Below are 7,609 nucleotides of genomic sequence, written 5' to 3' on the forward strand. Positions count from 1 at the left end.
GAGATGAAGATAGGTTACAAAAGATGAGATAAAGATGTCTTAGCTTACATGATAAGCTACCTATATAGAAACCAAAACAAGACTTTTCAACCCTAATGTACGGGTGATGTGATGTGATGTGACGTGAGGTTGCCTTCAACGTTAGCATTAGTTAGTGGCTCTCTGATCTAGAATAGCGGATGTGACTGGAGTTGGTGGGAATGGGTTATAGCTGTGCAGATTCCCCCGGTTCCCTCGAGCGCCCGATCTCGTACGGGACCACGGGCCAGCTTTTGGCCTAATACAAAATCAGTTAGACAATTCAAGCTTCAACTATAATATTCATAAAACACCACCTAAAAACTAACAAACTACAAGAGAAGAAAAAGCTTAGGATCGATGTCGGTCGAGCCGTTCTTTCTCTTGTTGATTCCCCCTCTCTTAAGTCGAATTCTTTCTTCTAGAACATCATAATACGCTATATACATGAATGGTATGTATTTATATGTGGGGGAAACACGTCAGACTCAAACACTTCTCCTAAATCAAAATAGACTCGGATTGAGCCAAAAATGACTAGTCATGCCATGCTAAAGATAAAACTTCAGAGACTTGAATTCTCCCAAAAATACGCTGGTGCCTCGTAAGGTGTGCCAAGTGTCAACCCGCACCAGATCATTTTTTAGCTTTTTTACTTTTCTTGGTCAACGTCGTGCATGCTTGACTGTTGCGTGGTTATATGATTCCCAATCATATTTCTCGGACGTCTAAACCCTATATGATCTTTTTTAGCTTCATATTAGTCTACACGCTAAAATTCATCTCCTTTCATGCCTACAAATCACGGGAAATCTCCCATTGATGTGGCATTCAACCTCTCCCCAATTATCACTTCCTTCGGGTCTTCGACTGTTTTTATTTTCCCAATCTCTTCTTGTACAATCGACACAAGATGAATTTCCATAGTCACCCCTGTGCCCTCCTTGGTTATAGTCTTTCACACCTTGGCTACGGATTTCTCAACCAAACCTCTGAAAAATATGCATTGCGAGACACGTCCAATTTGATGAAGTTATATTCCCGTAGTCCCAAGCTTCTCTTTTTGGACCACCACCACAACAATCCCAATCTTCAGTTCCTTGGTTGCCTTTCAAGCTTCTATCCGGACAAGCAATCCACAAACTGCTGAGATCTCGGCTCTTACTCCAAATCCGAACACTTCGAGTCCTTCCTCTGCTCGCTCTCCCATATGCAATCCGACATCTCCTACCTCCACGAACACTACCTTAAATACGCCCCCATCCGACACTACTTTTGCCCCTTTATCATCGCCACATGTTGTCCCCTTAGTAGTCGACCTTTCTGACTAGTCACTAACCTCTTCCAACCCGTAGTGCTTCCTAATTCCAACCCCTATCCCGATCCTATAACCACCACCGAAACTCCTCAACGAACACACCACATGCCGCTCCGGCCTAAGAAACTGCTATCCTATAAGACCTTTCTATCCACTCTCTCGTCCTAGCCTTGCCCGCTTACTGAGCCACCTTGTTTTACGGAGGCCTCGAAATACCATGAATGACTTGATACAATGTCAATTGAAATAACAACCCTACTTAATAACCAAAATTGGTTGTTGGTCCCCTCTCCATCCGCCATGAACATTCTCGGCTACAGATGGATTTTTCGCATCAAAAGAAATTATGTCCAGTCCATTGAACGCTACAAAGTTCGCCTAGTTGCTTAAAGGCTTCCATGGGGTTGAGTGATATGACTATCATGAAACACTCAGCGCGCCACTACAACACAGAGTACATATAGCTACGAAATACATTGTAGCTAAATATGAAAAATTTCGTGGCTAAACACTTTAGCTACAATTTTTTTTTTCGTAGCATTCGTAGCTAGAAGTAGCGTAGCTAAAAGTTAGCTACAAACTTTACATGGTCCGTGGCTATGACCTAATACTTATTGCGACGAATCTTTTTTGTGTTGTAGTTATGAAAGTAAAAAATTCTTGCCACGAAATATATACTTGTAGCAAAATAATTTTACTCTATTGCCACGATGAATAAAATCTGTAGCAATTTTATATTGTAGCCACAATATATTATTTTGTGGCAAAAGACTTGATTTGTTTGCTACGAAAACTCAAACTTTGTGGCTATTTTATATTCTAGTCTGGTGGCAATAGTATTTGTATTTAGCTACGAGTTCGAAATCCATAGGTATGAATTATAGTATTTGCCACAAATATTTTTGTACATAGCTAAAAATTCATTCTTTTTGCCACAAAATATGTAAAATTATGGTTAATTATTTTTTTAATTTTGCTACGAAGGGTAAATATGTATAACCATATTTTTGCCAATTATACATAGGTTTAGTCATGATTACAGAAATTCCATTGCTACAAATTGAAGAATACGCCATAAGCATTGTTAATTCAAGAATTTCTATAACGTAGCGAAACATTAAAATTTTAGATTCCAAAATTGGTTTCAACTTACACATAATTACATAGTTAAATTTCAAAATACTCACACATAATTTTCTATGACAATAATTACAATAATAGTGTCTTGCTTAAGATACAACGCCGGATAGTCTTCTCCTTTTTCTTCCGCCATTATCTCCAATTGTACCATAGTTTGAATTGTTGCTCCAATAATTCCACAAATTTGCCTGTCAATTTCAACAAAGTAAATTAATACCAAAAAGCAAAAATAATTGTATCATGTATATAACTTTAACAGGTACATATGATCATATATTTTATAGAAAAGCATTATGTTTACTAAAATCTCCTTAAAATTCTTATATGAACAATTTTTGTAAGATAATGAAACTCAATAATCTTAAAATGGATCGCAAGTTTCAAGCAATTCAATCTTTTGCACTAAAAGTTTTTTCTAAGCGTGTTTTAATCAAGGAACAAGCATATCTACAACACTTCATTATCCTTCATGGAAGAATTATAGATCCATAACAAGAAAACCTGTTGAACCGATATTATCATTTACAATAATAATAAGCATTTGATTTTAACTACATTATGACTATTGAACAATTTCTGAAACATAAATATTTATACGACACAACCGTAGACTAACTTAGCCTCTGTGATTGATATGTATAACAAAAAAGATCAACTTTGTCACAACATCCAAAAGCCAAAAGCCTAACTTACCTTGTCGTCGACTTCACATAACTTCACTCTCAATATACATGAAATCACCATTGCTCGCCTTAAATCGATGAGAACCAATCTACATACATAAATAAAAAAATAAAAAAAATAAAAAAAAAAAGACAATTGCTTCAATGTCTACAATTATCGCAACTTAAAGAAGAATGTAAAATTATTTTTGAACAACAAGTGAGGAGAAAAGAAAATTAAAAAAAAAATACTTGTGAAAAAGTGCAAACTTGATTTTGATTGACGAAGCAAAGGGGGAAGCGGGTGAGGGGTGTGGCGGTGGCTGGGTATGAAAAGAATGTTAAGGGCTTAGGTTTAGGGATATTGGACGCATCCTATTCTTGTTTTATACTATACTTTTTTAAAAACTTCTTGTATACAACTACCATAAACGAAAATAAATGTAGTAACAATAATAGTCAAAAAAATTGCCTATAAAAAAGAAGAAGTGTTAATTACACTAAACACTAATGTAATGTAATATCCCTCCTGTATTTTAAAATAAAACACTTAAACTCTCGATATCACAGAAATTCTACGCTTACACCCTCACGAGGTTTATCCAAAATTAAGTATAATAAAATATAATTATTCAAAGACTAATTAGAATTATAAATCAAAAGTTTTTTTATGTAATTTTAAGATATTTTTGTTACACTCCATAATAATCCATGCTACTTGAATTAAAACAAGAAAGAATGAGTTAAGAAGGTTCAAGGAAAGTTAATCGAGTTAGTAAGAATATCGTTATATATATGGTTGCCTTAAGTATCCCGAGGTGATATGGTAACCTAAATGATTTGAAATCGCGTTATGAGTATGTATATGAGGTAATGTGAGTGACCTTTTAAAGTATTTGAGATTATTAGTAATGATATAGAAGATGGACAAAAGATATGAATATACTTTTGCGATTGGAGTTCGTCGAAGCTTTGTGAGTTCTCTAGTTATGTTTAAGGTTATTGTGATTCTCTGGACCCTTCGAGACGCGTATATGGATTTTTATGGATGTATATGAGTGTGTATATGTATGTATAAGAGGTTACATGAGGTTGGAAGAGGATTAGAAGTTAAACGAAATGAATTGGAACAACTTCAGTAAAATCTCGGACCCGATTTTAGCCTATATTGTAGGAGGCATATCTCCTAGTATATGAGGAGTTTTAAGGTGTTTCAAAAGCCTAAAATGAAGTTCATCGAGTCTAGTTTGCAACGCAACAAACCGCTTGTCAAAATGATATCGGGATAAGGAGATATGGATGATGAAAATATCGGGATTAAGACTTAAATGTTCACAAATTTTTCACTAATGGCCGTGTGGGCCCCACAAACACATGACAAAATCAGATTTTTTTCCCATGATTAGTTGGGGGAACGTGTAAGACCCTCTTGGGCAGCAAAATGGTCTCCTTGTTGACCAAAGTTGCATCCCAACTCATTTTCCAATCCCACAAAGTGAACTTAGAGAGAGAAGCTCTCATCTTCACCAAGGGAAGGGAGAGAGAGAGAGCCACGGCCAGCCATGGCTGTTCCACCACCATAGCACGGCCAGCCCTTCTATTTGTCTCTTACCAATAAGTCCCTAAAGTGTTATACACATTCACCATTAAGTATCAAGTTAGGAGAAACCATAAGCATGCCATACAAGCTCTTATAAGCTCACGACCAGATTTGAGCTCTCCATTTCTTATTCAAAAAAAAATTATTTTCCAAGGTGTTTCAACCCTTGAGAAGGTGCACAGCAACGTGGAGTATCCATTGGAGCAACAAGAACAAGTATTAGTACATTTCACAAATTCTAGCAAAGTTAAGAAGCCAACTTGTTAAGGTAAGAGTTGATCATTTTCTATGTGTTTGATGATGAAGTTGGACGTGTGGGGAATATGTAAATGTAAATTGTATGTGTGAAATTATATGTGTTGATGTTGAAGCATGGTTGGAGCCATGAAATTATGTGTGTTGATGTTGAAGTATGATTGTAACTTGGTGAACATGAATTGAGTCTATGAAATTATGCATGTTGGTGTTGGAATGTTGTTGAAGCCGTAGAGGCTGTTTTATTTGAAATTGGTGGACTGTTTTGAATTAATATTTTGGTTGTTGATATCATGGATTATGTGATGAGAATGAAGGAATTTAATGGTTAGAGTTGGAGTTAAATTTGTTTGTGGGTTGTTGTAAGGATTATAGTGATAATAATGTGGTTTACTTGCATATGGATAGATGATGTAGTTGTGGTGTAGCTGTTGTAGTATTTCATTAAATTTGCTGAAAAGATTGCATGAAATAATGTATAAGTAGTGTATGTGGGCTGCTTGGTGTATTGTAGGTGTTCGGTAGAATTTCGGGCATCTTTATGTTATAGTTGGGGGTTGTTTTGGTATGTTAGTTGTTCTTGTTGAATTAAAAAGAATTGAAGATATGGTTGTGCATATATATTGTTGTTGGTATTTCTGTGTCAACAGGAGAGTAATTGGAAATTCGGGATAGGCGAATATATAGGGGAGGTGTTGCCCGATTTTCGTCAAGTCTTTAGATAATAGAAAGCCTTAAAACGAAAATATGTGAACTAACGGATAAGTTCTATAAGGAATGGGCTATGGAATTGTGAACCAGAAAATGTAGTTACTAACGACAACGTTACTTTATATAAATAGGCTAAAAGAGCGACGAGGCGAAAAGGATTCGCGAATAAGCGCTAAAGGTATGTTAAGGCTATTCCTTCTTTCATTTTGGCATGATCCTTGTTGTTATTCATTCTATAAGTACTCCATATGATTCCATTCTTAGACGAGTAAGGTCTAAATGTTTCTTGTGATGATTTATTGATATTGTACTCCTATTCTGTTCCGAAGGGAACACCCATAAGGTGCCAGTTGAGATGTGTATAAGGTTTTACTAATGATTTCAAGGAAATTAGTTTTATACTAAAGGAAACATAAAGTTAGATTTTCAAAACCACTCCGAAGGGGGTGCGAGATTTTACTATTTAGATTTTCAAAACCACTCCGAAGGGGGTGCGAGATTTTACTATCTAGATTTTCAAAATCACTCCGAAGGGGGTGCGAGGTTTTACTATTTCATTTCATTTACGACTTATGTTTACATTCCATATCATCATTATTATTGAGCCGGAAGCGGCTGCCCGAAGGGGCCACTATTATTATTAAGCCGAAAGCGGCTGCCCGAAGGGGCCATCATTATTATTGAGCCGGAAGAGGCTGCCCGAAGGGGCCACTATTATTATTAAGCCGGAAGCGGCTGTCCGAAGGGGCCATCATTATTAAGCCGGAAGCGGCCGTCCGAAGGGACTATTGTGATGCTAGCCGGAAGCGGCTGTCCGAAGGGACCATTTTGTTAATATGTCGGAAGCAGCATGTGTGTTAGATTGCATTATTTACTTAAAGAATGTGTGTTAGATTGCATTATTTACTTAAAGATTTTTTGGAGACTTCGTGTATATGTTTATGTTTCTTCCAGCGAAGGCTGCAGGTATTGAGTTAGATTGTGATTTCTTCTCTCCTAAATCAAATTATGATTATGATTTGTTACCACCTTACATACTCAGTACATTTTCCGTGCTGACGTCCTTTTGCCTGGGGACGCTGCGTTCATGCCCGCAGCCCCAGATTGTTTGGCAGGTTAAGTATATAGCTAGGATGCTTGGACGTCAGTTGGGATTTGCAAGTTCCACCTCATTCTGGAGCTGTGCTGAGTCATGTATAGATATGCATGATTACGGGTATGTCAGGGCCCTGTCCTGACTCATAGTGTTTAGTTTACTCCTTAGAGACTTCTGCAGACAGTGTTCTATGGTATGTTTGTCGAGATGTCGACAAAGTGATATCAGTTGAGTCATTTATGGATTTTAAAAAGAGTATGTATTTTAGATGATTTAGATTGGTCTAAAGTACTTATTGATTGAAAGTTTTCATAACCGTTATAGACATAAATGATTTCTATTTGAAAAATTTTATGTTCTTGAAAGTTTTTGAAATGACAGGTTTTAATATAGCGAATGTCTAAGGGTTCGCTCGACTCTGATGAGAGTCGGGTGCCCGTCATGCCCTACCATTTTTAGGGTGTGACTATTTTAAAGTGGAAGAATAAATATTAAACTAAAATAAAAATGAGAAATTCTTATATGATAAAATATTATGATTAAACTAAATGAAAATAAAAGACATGTTTAAAGTGTAGGAAAATTATTATGATTAGTTGAAATATCTTATTAAGTAATCAATGTCCTTTTCTTAGTTATAAGTTTCGAAAGATATGTGTTCCAGAACATATATGTGTTTTCTCTAATTTAATCCAATGCTTGAAGATATTAAAAACAAAAAGGCTTATCTTGTCCATTAATTTTCTTAAAAATAAATACATAAATACTTCTTATTGTAAATTTAATTTAATTTTTAATAATTGTATTCA

Source organism: Lycium barbarum, chromosome 5 (assembly GCF_019175385.1).
Source record: "Lycium barbarum isolate Lr01 chromosome 5, ASM1917538v2, whole genome shotgun sequence".
Taxonomy (NCBI): domain Eukaryota; kingdom Viridiplantae; phylum Streptophyta; class Magnoliopsida; order Solanales; family Solanaceae; genus Lycium; species Lycium barbarum.